Raw genomic sequence first — 12823 nt, 5'->3', positions numbered from 1 at the left:
TGGGAACTACAGGCCAGTCAGCCTCACCTCAGTCCCTGGAAAATCATGGAACAGGTTCTCAAGGAATCAATTCTGAAACACTTAGAGGAGAGGAAAATGATCAGGAACAGTCAGCATTGATTCACCAAGGGCAAGTCATGTCTAATTGCCTTCTATGAGGAGATAACTGGCTCTGTGTATGAGGGGAAAGCAATTGACGTGTTGTTCCTTGACTTTAGCAAAGCTTTTGACATGGTCTCCCACAGTATTCTTGCCAGCAAGCTAAAGAAGTATGGGCTGGATGAATGGACTATAAGGTGGATAGAAAGCTGGCTAGATTGTCAGGCCCAACGGGCAGTGATCAATGGCTCCATGTCTAGTTGGCAGCCGGTATCAAGTGGAGTGCCCCAAGGGTGAGTCATCAGGCCGGTTTTGTTCAATATCTTCATAAATGATCTGGAAGATGGCGTGGATTTCACCCTCAGCAAGTTTGCAGATGACACTAAACTGGGAGGAGAGGTAGATACTCTGGAGGGTAGGGATAGGATACAGAGGGACCTAGACAAATTAGAGGATTGGCCAAAAGAAATCTGATGAGGTTCAACAATGATAAGTGCAGAGTCCTGCAATTAGGACGGAAGAATCCCATGCACCGCTACAGACTAGGGACCGCATGGCTCGGCAGCAGTTCTGCAGAAAAGGACCTAGGCGTTACAGTGGACGAGAAGCTGGATATGAGTCAACAGTGTGCCCTTGTTGCCAAGAAGGCCAATGACATTTTGGGCTGTATAAGTAGGGGCATTGCCAGCAGATCGAGGGACGTGATCGTTCCCCTCTATTCGACATTGGTGAGGCCTCATCTGGCGTACTGTGTCCAGTTTTGGGCCCCACACTACAAGAAGGATGTGGAAAAATTGGAAAGAGTCCAGCGGAGGGCAACAAAAATGATTAGGGGACTGGAACACATGACTTATGAGGAGAAGCTGAGGGAACTGGGATTGTTTAATCTGCGGAAGAGAAGAATGAGGGGGGAATTGATAGCTGCTTTCAACTACCTGAAAGGGAGTTCCAAAGAGAATGGATCTAGACTGTTCTCAGTGGTGGCAGATGACAGAACAAGAAGCAATGGTCTCAAGTTGCAGTGGGGGAGGTTTAGGTTGGATATTAGGAAAAACTTTTTCACTAGGAGGGTGGTGAAGCACTGGAATGTGTTACCTAGGGAGGTGGTGGAATCTCCTTTCTTAGAAGTTTTTAAGGTCAAGCTTGACAAAGCCCTGGCTGGGATGATTTAGTTGGGGACTGGTCCTGCTTTGAGCAGGGGGTTGGACTAGATGACCACCTGAGGTCCCTTCCAACCCTGATATTCTATGATTCTATGCATTTGTCTGGTTTCAGCTTCCAACCATTGGTTCTTGTTATGTCTTTCTCTGCTAGATTAAAGAGCTCTTTAATACCTGGTATTTTCTCCCCATGACGGTACTTATACACTGTAATCAAGTAAATGCTCAAACTTTTTTTGATAAGATACACAAATTATGCTGTTTAAGTCTCTCACTTTTAGGTATTTTCTCCAGTGCTTGAATCCCTTTAGTGTGTGTACGTGTCCCTTTTCTGCACCGTCTCCAATTTTTCAACATTATTTTTAAAATGTGAATCTGAGAACTGGACACAGTAGTCCAATGTCAGTCTCACCAGTGCAGTATAGAGAGGTAAAATCACCTCCCTACTCATATTCAATACTGCCCTCTTTATACATCCAAAGATTGTGTTAGCCCTTTTTGCTGCAACATCATATTGGGGATGTTCACTTGCTTGCGCACTATGACCCCTTGATCCTTTTCAGAGTCACTGCTTTCCAGGATGCAGTTCCCCAGTGTGTAGGAAGGGCCTGTATTCCTTGCTCCTAGATGTATAACTTTTCATGTGGCTGAGTTAAAATACATTCAGTTTGAATGGGCCAGTGGGCCAGTTTACCCAGTGATCCAGATTTGATTGACTGCCGTTGTCCACATCATTATTTATTACTCTGCCAATCTTTGCACCATCTGCAAATTCTATTCATTCAGTCATTCCATACTACTTCCAGATAATTGATTAAAACTTTGGATAGCTCTGAGCCTAGTACCAATCCCTGCAGATGGCACCCCTACCCCTGCCCCCCGGTATCTGGCACTCAAGGTTTCTGCTGCCTATGAGGATTCCTCAGGAGACTGGATCCACTGGCTTTATGGCTGCTTTGCACTTCTAGAGCAGGGCCAAGCATCTGTCCCACTATATTTAATAATAAAATGTTTACAAAGTTATGAAAACTGGTGGTAATAATTAGCAAAAATTTGTATCACAGGAATGTGGCACTAAATGCATTGCATCTTTTCTCCCAGGCATGGGCAAAGGAAGGAAGGGATTGTTCAAGGGGGGGATTTTTGCTGGGTTATCTTAATTTGTTGCACTTCAGATGCATTTTTAAGTTATGTCAAGGATACCTAAGGAATATGGAAGGTGCCATTTTTATAAATCAAAATAAATATAATTTTTAAACACCAAATACAATGAGTAGATAATAGCACAATCTGTTATTCCTGATGATCCATTTTCCTATAAACATAACAACTTGCTAATTTTCACTACAGCTATTTATTAATAGTTACTTTTAAATGTTTACAAGTAGGAATGACATATATTCATTAAAACATCAAAATGAAATATATCTATCCATTATCTCTTTCAGGAGTCTGGCCCAGTGACTTGCCAACAGAAGTTGCATTACACCTGATAATTCATTATATGGCAGTTCTTTTTCACAAAGGCTTAATCCACATAGGCACCTAAATCATACTGAATACCCTTGACATTTCAAACGAGAGAAAGTTCCAGCATGGAGCTAAAATGTAATTAGAACCCATCAGTACATGATGAAACTGCTGCTGAGAAACGCACTGAGGATAGGCTATGGGAGTTGTGACAACAACCAGGGAATAGTCAAGAGACACTATATTTCCTCACATGTACTCCTCTTCCTAATAACTTGATTCAATTTATTGAAGGTGCTTGAGGCTTATTGGGCAGAGGGAGACATAACACAGAGGAGAAGAAACATGACTTAGAAGAAAGGATCTGGATTCTTACATTCCAGTGATACAGAACCTAAAGTGTTGTCACCCAAGAAAACTAAAATACATATAATTACTCTTGAGACTTATTACAGTACCATCTAAAAAAAACACTTTTGTGGGAATAAATAACTTTAAATTTGGGGAGCTGGGAGGGGAACCTAAGACACTGTTAATGCAAACCATTTTGGCGAATAAATGTTATTACAGAGGAACAGTAAAAACACGGGCAGTGGAGAATGAATAGTTTATCAGACAGTACCCAGCAGATAAACCAGTAGATATGAGGCAAGAGAAAGATAGAGAAGGACTTATGTTGAAGGACAATATTTCATTGATGGCCTAAGACATCCGGATCACAGCAACCTAGGGTAGAGAGCACTTTACCTGTGAAGAGGCACTGCCGTTTCAGCATACATTGGAGATCTGCAGCTACCATGTTGCTATTAACAGCATGCCGAGTGCATCAGTGGATGACTTTCAACTTTATTTGCTTTTCCGACTCATTCTTGCCAGAAAATTCATGATCAAGAGAAAAATTCAAGTGCCAATGCTAGATCAGGTAGGTTTGCTCTTAGAATGGAGGAGAAATGACAAGACATTTTCTGAGCCAATTACTCGGTTCAAATCCTTGTCTATGACTGAGATTTTTTTTGAGTGAAATTTTTATATTTTGCCTGCATAGTTTGCTTGTTTTGGTTTAAGATAAGAAATGCATATAGGACATGTGTTCTTCTTCTGTGAAAAGATTGCAGAAATGACTAGAGTATTGTTAAGGAATTCATGGGTCAGGAGCATGTACCACCCTGGAAGATAGTATTGGCATAGCACGTATGATGCATGGAGTTCGGGGCATGAATAAGTAGCTGAGGGCCTGGGATCCACAGGAAACCAAGATCCCAACTCCTTGGATTTCAGTCAGCATCTTATTGGGACTTTGTCTTCTCTCCATTCTGCTACCTTCCCTCTGAGTACCAATAATTGGAGTCCAGCTGGTCCTATGCCAAGCTTCATTCACTACCAGGCCACAGGCTGCACACTGTGATTCCAGTAACAGAACTCAGAGATCATGGAGGATTAAATAATGCTGCTCTAATTGCCATGAACTAATCATGATTTGTTACACTGGATTTTAATCACAGATGCAGGGGCTATGTGGCACAATGGGACCTATTCCCAGAGGTCCTCCCCAGTTCCCTGCCTCTATTAACTTTCCAGTGTGACCTCTCAACCACGCAGGTTTGGGAAGGTACCAGGGGGAGAATTTTAGCTAACATAGGGCCTTTTCCCTTCTGCACCATTTCATTCTGCCCCAGTTTTGTGAAGGCTTTGGATCAACTCTGTGCTGTCAAATTGGAAATTAGCAGAGGGTCTGATTTTGAGAAAGAAGAAAAGGAGTTTTTCAAGTTCTTTAATTTAAGTTGATATTCAGCCTACCATAGTACCAATGTACTTACTGTAGTTGTGAACACATTCTATATTCTATTAACTAGAGGTAAACTGGTTGATTCCTCATAGCACAAATTGTGTGTGTGTGTGCACGCACAACTGTACTTCACATCAATGTTGTATTAAGTAATATACTAGAAGTAGTTGGATGTTAAAGATTGTGAGCAATGTGGACCTGAAAGAGGAAAAAGATGGTTTGTTAGTAAAGTGAGCTTTGAATTAAAGGCTCATTTTTAATTAAAAGTGAGAGGGGAAAATAAACCCTTCCAACATTCAAAGAAATCCAAGAACATTAGCACAGCTAGCTGAAGAAAGGAAAGTCATCTAAAGAATCTTAAGTTAAATATGAACTCTAAAGAATCTCTTGCAAAATGAATTTTTGATGATGTTGTTAATCAGATAAGTATTTCTTTATGTAACTGTTGCCTAGAATCCTACTGTGGTGTTTCTCTGGAGTCAGAGGTCACATATCAAAACGGTGCTTTGGACATTTAAAAGTGGGCTCCAAGAAGTCTGATTATACTGAAATATTCTGGTCAGGTGGCTGAGGAAAAAGTTAATTATCTGGTGTAACAGAAAGTGGTTAGTATTCATTTAGATGAATAAAATATAGAATCACATCCATCTCATGCTCTGGTTGCCCTTATATAATTAATCTCCACAACAATGTCCAAAAGGACTGCTGCTCCCATTCTAACAAATGAATATACATGGGCTTGGCAGAATTCTAAGTAAATTGTTAGTTGTTGGTAAATGTCGATTTCACCTGACATGGAAATTGATGAGAAAAAAAAATGTGAGAATCATAGAAATGTAGGACTGGAATGGACCTAGATAGGTCATCTAGTCCAATGCCCTGGACTGAGTCAAGACAAAGTATTGTTTGGACCATCCCTGACAGGTGTTTGTCTAGCCTGTTGTTAAAAACCTCCAGTGATGGAGATTCCATAACCTATCTAGGCAATTTTTTCCAGTGCTTAACTACCCTCACAGGTAGGAAGTTTTCCTTTTTCTAACCTATATCTCGCTTGCTGCAATTAATTATTGTTCAGTCCTTGGTGGTTAATAATAACAATTCATCACCCGCCTCTTTATAACAACCATTTATGTACTTGAAGACTGCTATCATGTCCCCCCTTGGTCTTCTCTTCTCAAGACTAAAAAATCCCCAATATTTTCAATCTTTCCTTGTGGGGCATGTCTTCTAGACCTTTAATCATTTTTGCTGTGCTCCTCTGGACTTTCTCTAATTTGTCCCCATCTTTCCCAAATTTTGGTGCCCAGAACTGGATACCATCCTCCAGCAGAGGCATTATTAGTGCTGAATAGAGTGGAAGAATTAATTCTCCTGTCTTGTTTACAATACTCCTGCTAATATATGAGGTTTGCGCTTTTTTTTTTTTTTTGCAACAGTATTACATTGTTGACTCTCATTCAATTTGTGATCCATTATAACCCCCCAGATCCTTTTCTGCAATACTCCTTCCTGGGCAGTCATGTCCCATTTTGTGTTTTTGCAATTGATTATTCCTTCCCAAATGTAGTACTTTGCATTTACTTATATTGAATTTCATCATATTTATTTCAGACCATTTCTCCAGTTTGTCAAGATAATTTTTAATTCTAATCCCAACCTCGAAAGCACTTGCAGCCCCTTCCTGGCTGGTATCATCCACAAACTTTATACCTGTATTCTCTGTCATTATCCAAATAATTGATGAAGCTATTGAGTAGAACCAGACTCAGAACTGATCCCTGAAGGACCCCACTTGATATGACATTCCACGTCAATTGTGAACCTTTGATAACTATTCTCTGAGTATTCAGTTCTAGCTAGTTGTGCACCCACCTTATAAAAGGTTAGTCTAGGCTATATTTCTCTATATTTCTATATCCATTGATAAGTCAGCAGGCACTGCTTTCCCCTCACACCTTGAGCCTTCAGGGATCCATTGTTACTGCCCCATAGTTGTACAGGGAGCCCCTTGCAGCCCCACTGTCACAGCCCCACTTACTCACTCCTGGCTGGAAGTATGGGGAGCCAGCCCCAGAAAGGAGATATCCAGCAGCAGGATGGCCTCCCAAGTGGCCAGAGGCTAAACCTATTCCTTGTGGCCTTGGCTGGGGTTCTCTGCTCTGCCCCACCTGGACCACAAACTTCCCCACATCTTGGGCCTGCAGAGAGAGTTTTACTGGTCCATGCTGGGACCCCCCTGCAGCCCTGCTGTCATCACTTCTCCAGCCCTAGCCCCAACCATACACCCCGTAATTTTTTACAACTGTGCAAATTAAAATAGTTAGAAATGACAAATCTTAAAAATAAAATCAGTATTAATCATTGAAATTAACACCTAAAAATCTGCCAAGCCTAAATGTACACCAGACCTGAGAAAATAAGATACTTTTCACCACACACAGTTCTAATAATTAAGCTCTTGCACCTCAGAACCCACCTCTTCCCCAGATGCCTAGGGAAATAGTTGGACCTCTACAGCATGCCTGGAAGGTAAACAAATCTAGATCCTCAAGCAACTCACTATAGTAAGGCTCCAGCCCAAATCCCTCTGCTGATCTCTACTGAGGCAGCAAGACACAGGGGGAGAGGTGATTTCTCAGGTAATCATGTACCATGCATTTAGGACTTTTAGGTTAAAACCAGTTACTTCAACTTCCATCCAGAAATGTACCAGGCATTGCTGATTTTGGAGCACTGGTGCAGTGTGCTGCTAGCATGAGATAAGTTTTAGTTTCTATATCGTCTCAATATGTTGCCCGAAGTGAAGCACAGTACCATTAATCGATTCTCAAGGTGATGCTGTCATGTTTTAGTGTGGCACAATCCACATCAAAAAGACAAAGTTGTCCTCAGCTTGCCAGGTGTGGGAGGAAGAGCGCATCATTGGCAATGGACCCAGCCTGGCCCACCAAGATCTAATAACGTCCACAGGTTGTGCACTTGTTGAAAATAGAAGGTGTATGGCCCAGTCCTAGGCTCCAATGCATCATGAGAAGGTCTTTGCTTCTCATGATGCAGTTGCTCACAAATACCAACATTTTGGCAGTGAATCAAAACTACATGACATTCAAGCAAAAGGGTAAAATTGTGACACTGTTTATCTGGCCCCATGATTCAATTCAATGGGACAGAAAAGATACATTCTCCAACCATTGCTTAATTCTAACCACAGATAGCAATCTGGGGGAGTTTGGATGGGAAAATACCATATAGACTGAAATTTTCAAAGGAACTTAGAAGAATTGGGCACCTGAATCCTATTCAGAAACAGTGGGAGTTGGGTGTCAAACTCCCTTACACTCATTTGAGTACTGCAGCCATGGTGAATAAGTAGCTACTTTAAAACTTCCATACCCATCGTTTCCCATGTGAACCCCATTGTTTATTTAACACATTCAAGCTGACTAATTTTCTTAAGGATACTGGACACTCTTTAATGTAATATAGAACAAATACATGATCTTGAATTTCTGTAGAAAGCATAACCAAAAAGACTGTCTAGTTTAGGAAGAGGAGGCCTTTAGAAATCAAGGCCTAAATTTTCAAAAGTACCTCCATTTTTAGGCACCCAATTAGAAACACCTAAAGGGACCCTGTTTTTTTAGAAAATGCTGAGCTCCCATTCTCTAAAAATCAGGCTACTTTCGTGATTTCAGGAATCCAGTTGGAGACGTCTTAGTCAGTCTTGAAAATCTAGGCCCAATACTTTAACGTCAACATCAAAATGAACAAAGACTATATTAGCAAATGTTTAAAAACCCTTCCCCCTTTATTAGGTTCTGGATTAATTACGAATTTAGAATATAAACCTTATAGTTCTATCTTTCTTCTTGTCTCACAGAACCATAAAAAGTGAAATGGGGGAGGGGTAAAGAGGCTCTGCCTTGACCACCAAAAGAGAGAGATGAATATGTAGGTTATGTATTCAAAGACTGTGGGTTTTGATGCCTAAATTCACAGGAAGCTAAGACAATGGGTTGTCCTATGTAAAAATCAGTGGCACGATGAGACTGATGGTATGTGCACAATCAAATAAACTAACAGTTATATTTTTCAAGAGAGCTGTTAAAAAGTGTAGGTTTTTTTAAGTAAAGAAAATATTATTTGATTTGCATTAAGAAGTTCTCACCAGGGAAAGATACAGGTGACTGATGGGGAAAAAGAAAAGACACAGTCCCTGATCTTGCAAGTTGCTCACTCTGCACAGGATCTCTCTACCTGCACAGAACCCAACTGAAGTAATTGAGTTAGTAGAACTCAAGTTAGCAGACCCTGGATTTGTTAACCTAGGACTTGAAATCTAGGAATCTATACTCATCTGTAAACCCAGGTTAGGAATTGTTGAATACTGGGTCTCCAGTATCTACACTGTGTCATACAGGCCCAAGTCTAAGCATCCATATCCCAGACTTCCTAGCTCCCTCCCAAAGTATGGCCCTTTATTCATGGTGCCATGTGAGAAAACTTGACCATCCAGCAAACTTTTGACTGGCTGGAGGAGGAAGAAAGTCAGCCTGTGAGATTGTGAAATACTTTTGGTGGACTGCTAGAGCAGTGGTTCTCAAAGCTGGTCCGCCGCTTGTTCAGGGAAAGCCCCTGGTGGGCTGGACCGGTTTGTTTATCTGTCACGTACGCAGGTTCGGCCGATCGCAGCTCCCACTGGCCGCGGTTCGCCGCTCCAGGCCAATGGGGGCTGCGGGAAGCGGCGTGGGCCAAGGGAGCGGCGAACCAGGGCCAGTGGGAGCCGTGATTGGCCGAACCTGCGGACGCGGCAGGTAAACAAACCGATCCGGCCCGCCAGGGGCTTTCCCTGAACAAGTGGTGGACCGGCTTTGAGAACCACTGTGCTCGAGCACTAGTCCAGTGGGACTGCATCTACATTACAAAGCAATAGGGATTTAACCCTGGTCCCAGATTGACTCAATCTCAGACCCTCAATATTAATGTGGTCCTGGGACCCTGCCCTGGATTAGCATGATTTGTGCGTAGATGGAAGAGGGGTTAGGCTTGAAGATGCGTTTGAACCCTGGGGTTACATTGTAGTGTAGATACCCTGTGTGGCTGCCAAGGTATCCCCATATGGAAGAGTTTGCTTTATCATGGTGAGGTTTTTCATCCTGATTTTGCAATGGGTTCATGTGGCTGAGGGACTCAGATCTTCCCCTCCACCCTGTTCAACACTTCGCTACCTCCCTTTGAAAATGAAGACAGGAAACGTAATGTTTCCCTGAATAAATTATTTAGCTGATCTTTGTGAAGTATTGGTTTGAAAAAAGTAGCATATATGTGACTGTCTGTGTGTGTGTGTGTGTGTGTAGAGGAGGGAGAGAAGGATTTAATTGCCTGATTTTGAGAAGTAGGTTAATTATTGCAGAAGATTCCCATGTAACTGTTATAATCACAATTATAAATACTTGCAACTGTCCCCAGGTAATATTAATCTGTCCTCTTTTCCACACTTACTAGTAGATTAGAGACATCTGCATAAGGAGTGATGCTACGCAAGACACATGTTAGAAAAGTTCTGAATGCTGTGGCAAAAATTCTAATATATGCATATATGTATCAAGCGGTTTACTTCTGAGTGTGCATCTGATTGAAGGAGAAAATGGTAGATTTCTTCAAATCCTAAATACCAGTCTCTTGAACACCACCACAAGAGGCAGCTTACACTTTTTCTCCCTCTCCTACTTCAATCAGTGAGAATACAGCCAAAAAATAAAGAGATTCTTAGAAGAGTAGGTGGCAGGAATTCCACCTCTTCTGAAAAGTCTGGATAAACACACATGAAATGCTGAGGGCTGCATGGGCATAGTGAAAGCCCGGCCATAAATGTTAAAGAAGCAACTTCTGAAGTTATCTGCCACATGAAAGAGCTTTATTTAACCTATGGAGAGAGAGAGTTGAATTTACTGCAATAATGTATGAAATCATAGGCTATCTATGGGCAAGGATGTGAATCCCTCTAGATACAAAAGCTGAGACGGGCGGCGGGGCTGAAGCATGTAACTTAACTTCACAGGGCTCCCTGTGGTGCAGAGCCCCAGGCAATTGCCCTGATTTCCACACCTAATGGCAGCCCTGCCCTTGCGACCACCCTAGAGGTTGAGAACCCCTGGTTTATGGTATATAGAGCAGTATAAGAAAGTCACTGTCTGTATGAAATTTTAGTTTGTACTGACTTTACTAGTGTCTGGGGTGAGAGGTTTGTTGTTCTTTGTTTCTTTTGGTGCGGGGGGAGGGGTTGTAGCCTGTTGTAAAACTAGGCAAATATTTAGGCAAAAATGAGTTGCCATACCATCTGGAAGACCTCTGGGTATGCTCAGGGGTATGCATACTTCTGGTTTAGAAACACTGATCTAGTTCATCCCCTCATGCTGAGTCTGGACCAAGTAATCTAGGCCATCTTTGACAGGTGTATGTCTAACCTCCCTTGGTAACGTATTCCAGTACTTTATTATCCTTTTACTGATATCTAAATCAATTCATCCTTGCTGCAGACACGACTACTTCTCTTAGTGTCAGCGGAAATAGACAACAATTGTCATTTTTGAAACAGCCCTTAACATATTTGATGACTGTAATCAGGTCCCTTCTAAGTCTTCTTTTCTCAAGACTCAATATGCCCCTTTTTTTAACCTTTCCTCATCAATCAAGTTCTTTAAACCTTTTATCATTTTTATTGCTTTCCTCTGGACTCTTTCCAATTTATCCACACTTTTTTCAATAATAGCATCTCGCCTGTGCCAAATACAATGTAACAATTACCTCCCAAGTCCCATGTCTTATATATGACACTACTGTTAATACTTCACAAAATGATATTAGCCTATTTCACAACTTTATCACATGCTTGGGTCATATTCAATTTGTGATCCACTCTGACCCCCGATCCTTTTTTTATAGTACTACTGCCTAGCCAGTTATTCCCCATTTTGTATTTGTTCATTAGATTTTTCCTTTTTAAGTGCAATACTTGCACTTTATCTTTTTTGAATTTCATCTTGTTGCTTTCAGACCAATTCCCCAACTTATCAAGGTCATTTGGATTTCTAATCCTGTCCTCCAAATTGCTTGAAACCCCTCCCAACTTGGTACTTTTGCATATTTTATAAGCACACTCTCCACTCCATTATCCAAGTAGTCAAAATTAAAATATTGAATAGTAGCAGACCCAGGATACACTACTGTGGGACCCCACCGGATACATCCTTCCAGTTTCACAGCAAAACATAGATAGCTACTCTTTGAATACAGTATTTCAACCGGTTATGTATCCACTGTGACGGTGCCCCCCATAAGGTTTTATGGAAATAGGCTTATGAATATATATAACAGAACTGGAATATGTTTTATGCTACATATGCCAAGTAACCTATCTAAGTAAAGGTTAGGATCTACTGAATCTATTAATCCTATTTGTATGCATGTATCATTTTTGTATTCAAAGTTATGAATATTGGCTGTGTACTGGCTTGATTTTTCAATAATCTTTGTAAAGCATTTGGTCAGTTTCTTGAGAAAGGAACGTGCAAATTAAGTGCCCAGTCAAGAAGCGCTTAAGGAACAATGGATCTTGGAATGCTCCAATCCACATTGGAAGTCTACTTGAGGACGTTCCAGGTAGCATGTGAACCATGGCTGCTACCTGTAGTTCGGAGTCATGCAGGGACATGTGACTGGCCCATGTGACTCCAAAACTCCATATTGTAGCTGGGATTCTACACAGGGGGAGGGAGGCATATCAACAGGGGGAGGGAGGGGTATCCACTCACAAGAGAAAGTCTATTTAAGCCCATGGGAGACCCCTCCATTTTGTCTTCAGCTGGCTAAAGAGAGAGTCTCTCCTCCCCCACGGACACCTGAAAGAAACTGGAACAAAGGACAGTAACTACGGGGTTGTGAGTGATTGCTGGACCCAGACTAGAAGGAGACTAGTCTGTAAAAGGAAGTTTACTGGGTGAGGATTTTGTCTGTATTCAGTTTTATTACTGTACTAGACTTAGACTTGCGTGTTTTATTTTATTTTGCTTGGTAATACACTTTGTTCTGTCTGTTACTACTTGGAACCACTTAAATCCTACTTTCTGTATTTAATAAAATTACTTTTTACTTATTAATTAACCCAGAGTATGTATTAATACCTGGGGGTGGGGGAAACAGCTGTGCATATCTCTCTATCAGTGTTATAGAGGGCGAACTATTTATGAGTTTTACCCTGTATAAGCTTTATACAAGGTAAAATGGATTTATTTGGGGTTTGGACCCC

The sequence above is a fragment of the Natator depressus genome, chromosome 1 (genome assembly GCF_965152275.1).
Source record: "Natator depressus isolate rNatDep1 chromosome 1, rNatDep2.hap1, whole genome shotgun sequence".
Classification (NCBI taxonomy): domain Eukaryota; kingdom Metazoa; phylum Chordata; order Testudines; family Cheloniidae; genus Natator; species Natator depressus.
The sequence above is the reverse complement of the archived record's forward strand: the minus strand, read 5'-3'. Positions refer to the sequence as shown.